This window comes from Micropterus dolomieu, linkage group LG08 (assembly GCF_021292245.1).
Source record: "Micropterus dolomieu isolate WLL.071019.BEF.003 ecotype Adirondacks linkage group LG08, ASM2129224v1, whole genome shotgun sequence".
Taxonomy (NCBI): domain Eukaryota; kingdom Metazoa; phylum Chordata; class Actinopteri; order Centrarchiformes; family Centrarchidae; genus Micropterus; species Micropterus dolomieu.
In genome coordinates, this window is record NC_060157.1 from 13,618,741 (window position 1) to 13,625,978 (window position 7,238).

Here is a 7,238-nt window from a genome sequence, read left to right on the forward strand (position 1 = left end):
ACTGTCGGTCAGTGTCTAGTTAATGTATTAACACATAGAGTCGCCGCAAATTACTGAGAGAATATCATGATACCTGACCGCGAAACAGACACCTGACGATGTATCCTGCTGTCTCTGTCCCCCTCGCTGTGAGACACTACCGTTTTACTGTCTCCAGGATACTTCATTCTCTCTAAAGCGGCTGGGAGCTGCACTTCATCAGAGGTGCGGAAGTGAACATTTGTGTGGAATTGTGGTGATATTTCTGTCTGATCACAAGTGTTTTCTGGTTCGTTTTTTTTCCTCTGATGAAGAGCAGTCTCATCGAGTAGGCTACAGTCCCAGACGGGCTGTGTGTCTGTCAGACGGTCTAAATGGGGTAGCCTCAGGGGTGGACTGGTAATCTGGCATGCCGGGCACCGGTGGGCCTTCGAAGCTTTGGGGCCGGTGTAACGTAAATTATTTATGTATTATAGCTTAACTGTTTTTTAAAAATTGGCCAACGATGGGCCCATGAAGCATAGGCCTATAGTGACATTGGGCTGGCCCAATCTCTTACTAGCCCCTACCCCTCTGCTCCAGCTGTTTCTTGTGTTGTGGGCCAAAATGTTTTTTTTGTTTTATTCGCCAAATGCGCGAAAGTAATAGATATGTTTGCTGCCTGGGGTGTAGTAGCTTCAACATGAGCTGCAGTAGCCTACCCTGCATAGAGCAGGCATTTATTTGCACAATAAGCCTGCAGTGCAGTGTAAATATAGAATAAATCTCTCTATTTAAAAAACTAACTTATGGTAAAAAAAAAAAAAAAGAAGAAGCTACTGATTACTGCATTACATTCTATTATATTTTTATATTCTGAATTGTCAAGACATTTCCACAATAAATTGTTGCAGAAAATGTCTCCAGGATTCAGGAAATTAAGTGTTTAATGCTCAAAATCTTCTGGGGGAGGACCCCGATAACCCCCTATAAAATATTTCATCAAAAATTTTAAATGAATTAAGCTAATTCATCATTAAGGTGAAGAGGTGCCATATGCACATTAAAAAAGACCTTAGGCTACTTCAGGCATGCCTGCATGTATGTAGACTCAGCTGGGTTTAAATTAAATGTGAAAAGTTGATCTACAGGAGAAACATATCTGCAAGTAAAACAGAAAAAAGGTTATTAAAGGACAGTACCCAGCCTATCCACAGCATGTTCACCCTGCTGCCTTCTGGGAAGAGATAATAGTTTCTGCTACCACACCACAAGACTGCAGAGCAGCTTTCCCCCCAAGCTATCAGACTTTTAAACTCATTGAACTCCATTCAATATAGTTTGTTTCTGTCTGCCATTTCTATTATTGCTTTTATATTACTGTATATTGTCTGCTATGTTGCAGAAGGGAGAGACAAACTAAATTTCACTTTACAACCTGTTGTAAATCTACCTTGTACCTTGTACCCTGAATGTTGGATTTAGTTGAAGGTAGACTTTGTCAGTTCAATTTGACTTTTAAATGTTTGTTTACTCAAAGGGTTTATAGCCATGTTAGCAGCATGACTCTAAGGATGGCACTGTCCACCGTGATCCAAACTGAAATAAATCCACAACTAGTGGGAAAACTGAGATGAAATGTTGTGCAGACATTTTTAGTCCAAGAAGATGAAGCCTAATTAATTTTGTTACTATTAAGCCCTACGATAACTAATAATCAAGATCTAACATCACTGTCACAATCATTGTTTTTCATCTTTATTGTGTTTCTCAGTTGGCATGAAACCAAACACCGATGTCATGGTTTCAAATGATTATTACCTTCTCAAAATGACTGCAGCATACTGGCATGTGTTCAGTTTGAATATCCTCCAGGTGCAACCTCCTGTACAGAAGACACTGGCTTTTACAGCAACACTTATATTTTATTTTCTCTCTGTCTAAGTCATGACTCATATTTCTATCATGTGTCCATTATTGTCCTAAAAATACTTTTGTTTTTGCCCTGATGATTTCCATGTGTTTTTGCAATGACTCGTGCCACTGCGTGACTCATTGAAACTTCACAGTGACTTCTGTCTCCTCATTCAGGAATCTGCAAGGGCAAAAAATACAAATGGAGAAACAGTTGTTTTGGTTGTTTTGGTTTGACACCTGGGTGTGCAGTGTAATAAATATATCTCTTACTGCAGTGAAGTAAGATCACTAGTGTGAAGTTTGGTTCACAGTAACATGTTAAAAATAGCACAAGATAGAGTTTGGTTCTGGTTTTGCTGTTTCATTATACAGTTTTACTTCAGGTGCTATTTGAATGATTTGTACAGAGCATGCAGGGCTGTGTCAGTGTTCATACCATCTGTCTGCCTGTCTTACCAGGAACAAACATGCTAATCTCAACCACAGCATTCTTCTATATGTGGCTCACATGAAGGATTCATTGCATTTGGAACAGATGGGGACCGCTGCAGGTGGTGCGACATTAAAGCTGATAACATGAGTTGTGTTGCAAATAAGATATGTGTTTAGTTGTGGGTTTTTTTTTGCGTGAGTTAAGTAAAAGGTCATAAGTAGCAATACTGTGGTACTTGCAGTAAGTAAACGGTTTGAACTTTTCTTCCACCATTGGATGATCTACAAACTCTTGTGTTTCCAGGAGCATGCACTTCCACACTGTCTATAATGAGAAAATCAAGTTTAACTACGACATCTGTCCTAAAGGTGAAAAGCCATAGCTGTGTTGTGAACACTTGCGACCTTGTCCCTGTGTATTGATATCCTAATTTGCTATTAGTTAGGGATTACCACCTGTCAGAGTGAGAGAGAGAGAGAGAGATACAGAGACACAGAGAGTGGTAAGCTCATATTAGCCAGAGACTGATCTGAAAAGCTGTAACTCTCTCTCCACTCCCTAACTCCATCTTACGCTTTTACATTTCCATGGTTGAACATGCATTAAAAAAACAACAGTATTGAATGACACTGACACACACAACAGCTTTATTTTTGGCTGTATACTGTAGCTCCAGTCTGAGCTGGCACCACAGAAAGCCTGTGTTTACATTTCATTAGACAGATTTGGGCTACTGAAGTGTTGTCCCAGCCAGCCATTATGTAAGACATGGCACAGTAAAGACTACACACACATTAAACTGAACGATCAGTTCCCACCAGGAAGATCTCTTGATAGGATTGTCTTGAAATAAGAGGGGGTTCAGCAGCCAGTAGCCTATCTTTCCTCTATATTCCTACTTTCATGTCATGCAAATACCAGGCTGGGGATGCCTATGAATTTCATGAACACTGATTGCAGCTCAAGCTTATCAACCAGGAATTCTGTTCATCTCTGCTCGTGTGGAGCCTCCTCTTGGAAGTCTGTCACAGTCAGATGCTTACACTTAACATAGCCACGGTAATATGGGATTAAACCTTACGTGCTCCTTTGAAGTCTTAGCAGACAGGACACAGACAAGCAAGCGAGCAGTGGTCTTATTAGTCAGCTTTGTCAAAGGTAGCATGGTCTCTGAGAAAGCTGAGAAAATATATTCGGCCAATGTGTATGCAACGTAACAGGAATGATGCATCCTGTGCTGCAGCGCAGGCCTTTTTTTGTTTGTTTGTTGATTTCATCCGTCCTCATGTGTTCATCTTGTTTATGTGTTGGTGCATAGTGCAATTTAAGTCACCACCGGCGGTGAGTCACAAGGTTGCCAATAGAGAACATGGCCAGCTCTGCAGATAGATTCAAACAGCGTCTACATGTGAGACAGGATTACACTGTTACCCATGTGACTGGTCTGTCCTTAGACAGACCTCTAACAAAAGACAAGCCAAAACACAACCTCTGGCCTGCTCCAAATTCTTCAAATGTAAACAATCAGGTAGATGTCTGTGAATATATTCATCAAACCTGCTGCAAGGATCACAAATGGTGATTTCAGAAGACAATGGCTTTAGAGAAAGCAAAGAGTTTGTTGAAAATACTTTCTTTGTTTTAGTACACAAAATCAAATAATTAATTACTGAATGGAGTTATAATATCAGAAATTAGGGCACAGACAACAATTCAGCTACATTAAGATTTTTACTGACAAATAAAAACTGATAAAACAGCTCACAAAGTTTTGCTGACAAAGCGATTCAAAACAATAAAAAAACATGCTAAAAATGTTTCTACATTAATTTACTGGTGTTTCTATCCTTGTTCTACATCTTTTCTTTGTCTGCTGTTTTTCTTTTCTGATTTCTTTTCTGCTCCTAAATTAGTGTCTACTTTTTTGCCTGTAGGCTCATCAGTGTCTGATACACTATCATCATTGTGTGTCTGCTGTACACACGTTATAAACAAAAGCAAGCCCAGCATGATAAACTGTTAAGCAATTAGCTAACTTGAATCCGCTTGAAACCTATATTTATCTCAGATTCTTGCATATTATAATTTTAGCTTTCACTGATGTCATCTCTGAAAAAGTCAATATTACTTTTACTTAGTAATAATAACATTAATTCAGCAGCATAATGAGATTAGCGAGCTATCTAGCATGGTAGCTAACGGTTGAAACAGCCTTTTTTTAAACTCTCAACTTAGTTGGCATTCATATCAGTGTCACCCTGTCACCCATAATGTCTTCCATAAAATCCATTTTTTTGACAAAAAAAGTCAGATTAAACTTTTAAATTCTATGGTCACAAAATGGTACAATTATGGTCTTATGAGTGAAAACTAACATTATTTCACATTAATTGTTACAAACACATAATGTAAACACATGAGTAAACATCCTGTTTACTCTGTGGGCATGCTTGTTATTGTAACTTGATGCAAGTAAGATAAAGCTTTCTCTCTCCCGTGTGTGTTCCCCTACTTTAGATTCAAGGTTGGTTTTTGTCACAGTTACAAACAGTGAGCGTCCAAACTTGCATTTTTTTTCAGTCACTTTCCTGTTTCCTGGCCATTTCGCCCCCATGCATCAGAAAGCAGTTGTCCTGCTGACAGAGCTTTTGTTCTTTGAAGGGAGAACCCATCCCTAGAACTCAAGGGGACTGGGTGGCTTTGAAACTCACTTTGCTTAGAGTGACGTGAGACGTTGCTTCTAAGGCTTAAGAGGAAGCATGCAAGTAAAAGCACACACATCATAAAAATAAAGAACAAAAAAAGTCTGTTCTTTCCTGCAGTCTTATTTGATTTTTTAAACAAATCTCAAATTGCTTCCCGTTTCTGAAACAACAATCTAGTTATAGTTGATCTTGAAGGACTATTATGTTTGTACAGTTAATACAAATGCCTCTCTGTTAACATGATCTCATGATCATGATCACGAAGGGACCTTCTGATAAACCTATTGTGGTTTGTATTAGTGAGCACCATCTTGATACTCCTAGAGAGAGACTTTATCTTCAATACATGACATACAAACACGTGGCCATGCCATCTGTTAGGCAAGGTCAATGCTCTGAATTAAGACAATATTAAGTCTGGTGGCTGCTGAATATCTCAGAAGGTCAATGGAGAGTTGAGAGATGAATCATTAGATCATGAATAACCTATAAATATCTGTGAATCGACATACTGACCACTCTCGTAAGTAAGTAGTTCTGATTATCTCCAAATTAGCCACAAAACCAGTAATGACTCATTAATAACTAATTTCTTAATCATTAGTTTCATGGTCGATGTACCTTTATACCATTTTGTCATGTATATTTGTTGTCTATTGTGGAAATCACTTTGGTCAACTAGTGTTGTTTTTAAATGTGCTATATAAATAAACTTGAACTTGAACTTTATTGAGTGGGACACAGAAAGGTTAAATAATGGTCAGGTAATCATCACATAAACAATTAATTAATGATCAGGTTGTTCCTGATTTGTTCCTTAGTAACTATGCACAATTATGTATACTGTATTGTAAAGTGTAACCAAAATAATTTACATTAATTTGTGTGGCTGCACTGGATGACATTATAAATATTTCATGATGACGCTCTTCAGATGAATGTGAAATATACTGTTAGATTAAAACATTCAAAATATGATCTAAATGTAAGCATTTTAAATTTAGCATAAGGTTATGGTACCAACCAAGGAAGGTTAAAATCAAGGGCAACCGGGTGGTTGAAGATACTCCATGACGTTTCTTCAGTTCTGACTAACTGGTAGGGAATTCCAGCTATTTAACATCTGTGGAGTCGCTGTCAAGATAATGGATACTGCTTGGTTCGTTAGTGCTTCTGGCTGTTGTGACAACAGACGTTATGGTCAGTGGAGACACCCAATGCCACGTCTGAATGACTGTCGTTGGCATTCTCACATGAAGCCAAATGTTTATTGATTGATATATTTATTTCAAACATGTTAAAAACAAAAACAAAAACAAACAATTTATAAGCATACATTCAAAAAAACACGAAAAAACATTTAGCAACCAAACACAATACAATTTATGATTGCCAATAAAAGAAAACTTCCATTTACATGTTTGAATGTGAGCGTCTGTTTATTTTCCTGGGAAGGGATGAAAGGACAACATTGTAATTGGGGATAAGTGGTTTCCCAAACCTCCTCCTTTGTCTCCTTTTCTTGTGTTTGTGTCTTTAGGGTGGACCAGAGCGGTGAACAATGTCACAGCTTGTATCCTGGAGAAGCCATCCCATGCATATGCGGACTACCCAAGATACATAGGGAAGGAGCCCCCCTCAGGCCCATTATCAGCAGCATCAGCTCAATACATTATCTAGTGTCCTAGCCCACTGGTCTGCAACATGCCTCACTACATCCAAAAACTCCACTGAAATTTGTGAGCAAAGTTTGAGGGCTGAAACTGGACCCAGACGGACATGACCTCCTTGTTTACATGTATCCTCACCATGGAGACTGTTACAAGTCAACACCTTGAACAACAGAACAAGCCTCAGACCAGACCACATTTGTAAACTTACTGTAAACGGTAGCAACTCTGTGAGGCTTTACATAGACATAGTGCTGCTTTAAGCTAAATGCTAACGTCAGCATGCTAACATGCTCACAACAATGATGATGGAGATTTAATTATTTTTGATAATGTCTTTGTGTTTTCTGAATATGTTTCTATAACATGAAATAGGACAAGAAAAAACAACTTATGATAGATGAAATCCTCCATACTTTACTTTATAAAAGTTATCTACTGCATCAGATATAAACGGAGCCCCCAAACGTCACAGCGGGATTTTTTTCTACTTTTGCATTCCCTCTCAATAAGTTTTGTGTTAGATATACAATGTTTTAACTCACATGAACTGAT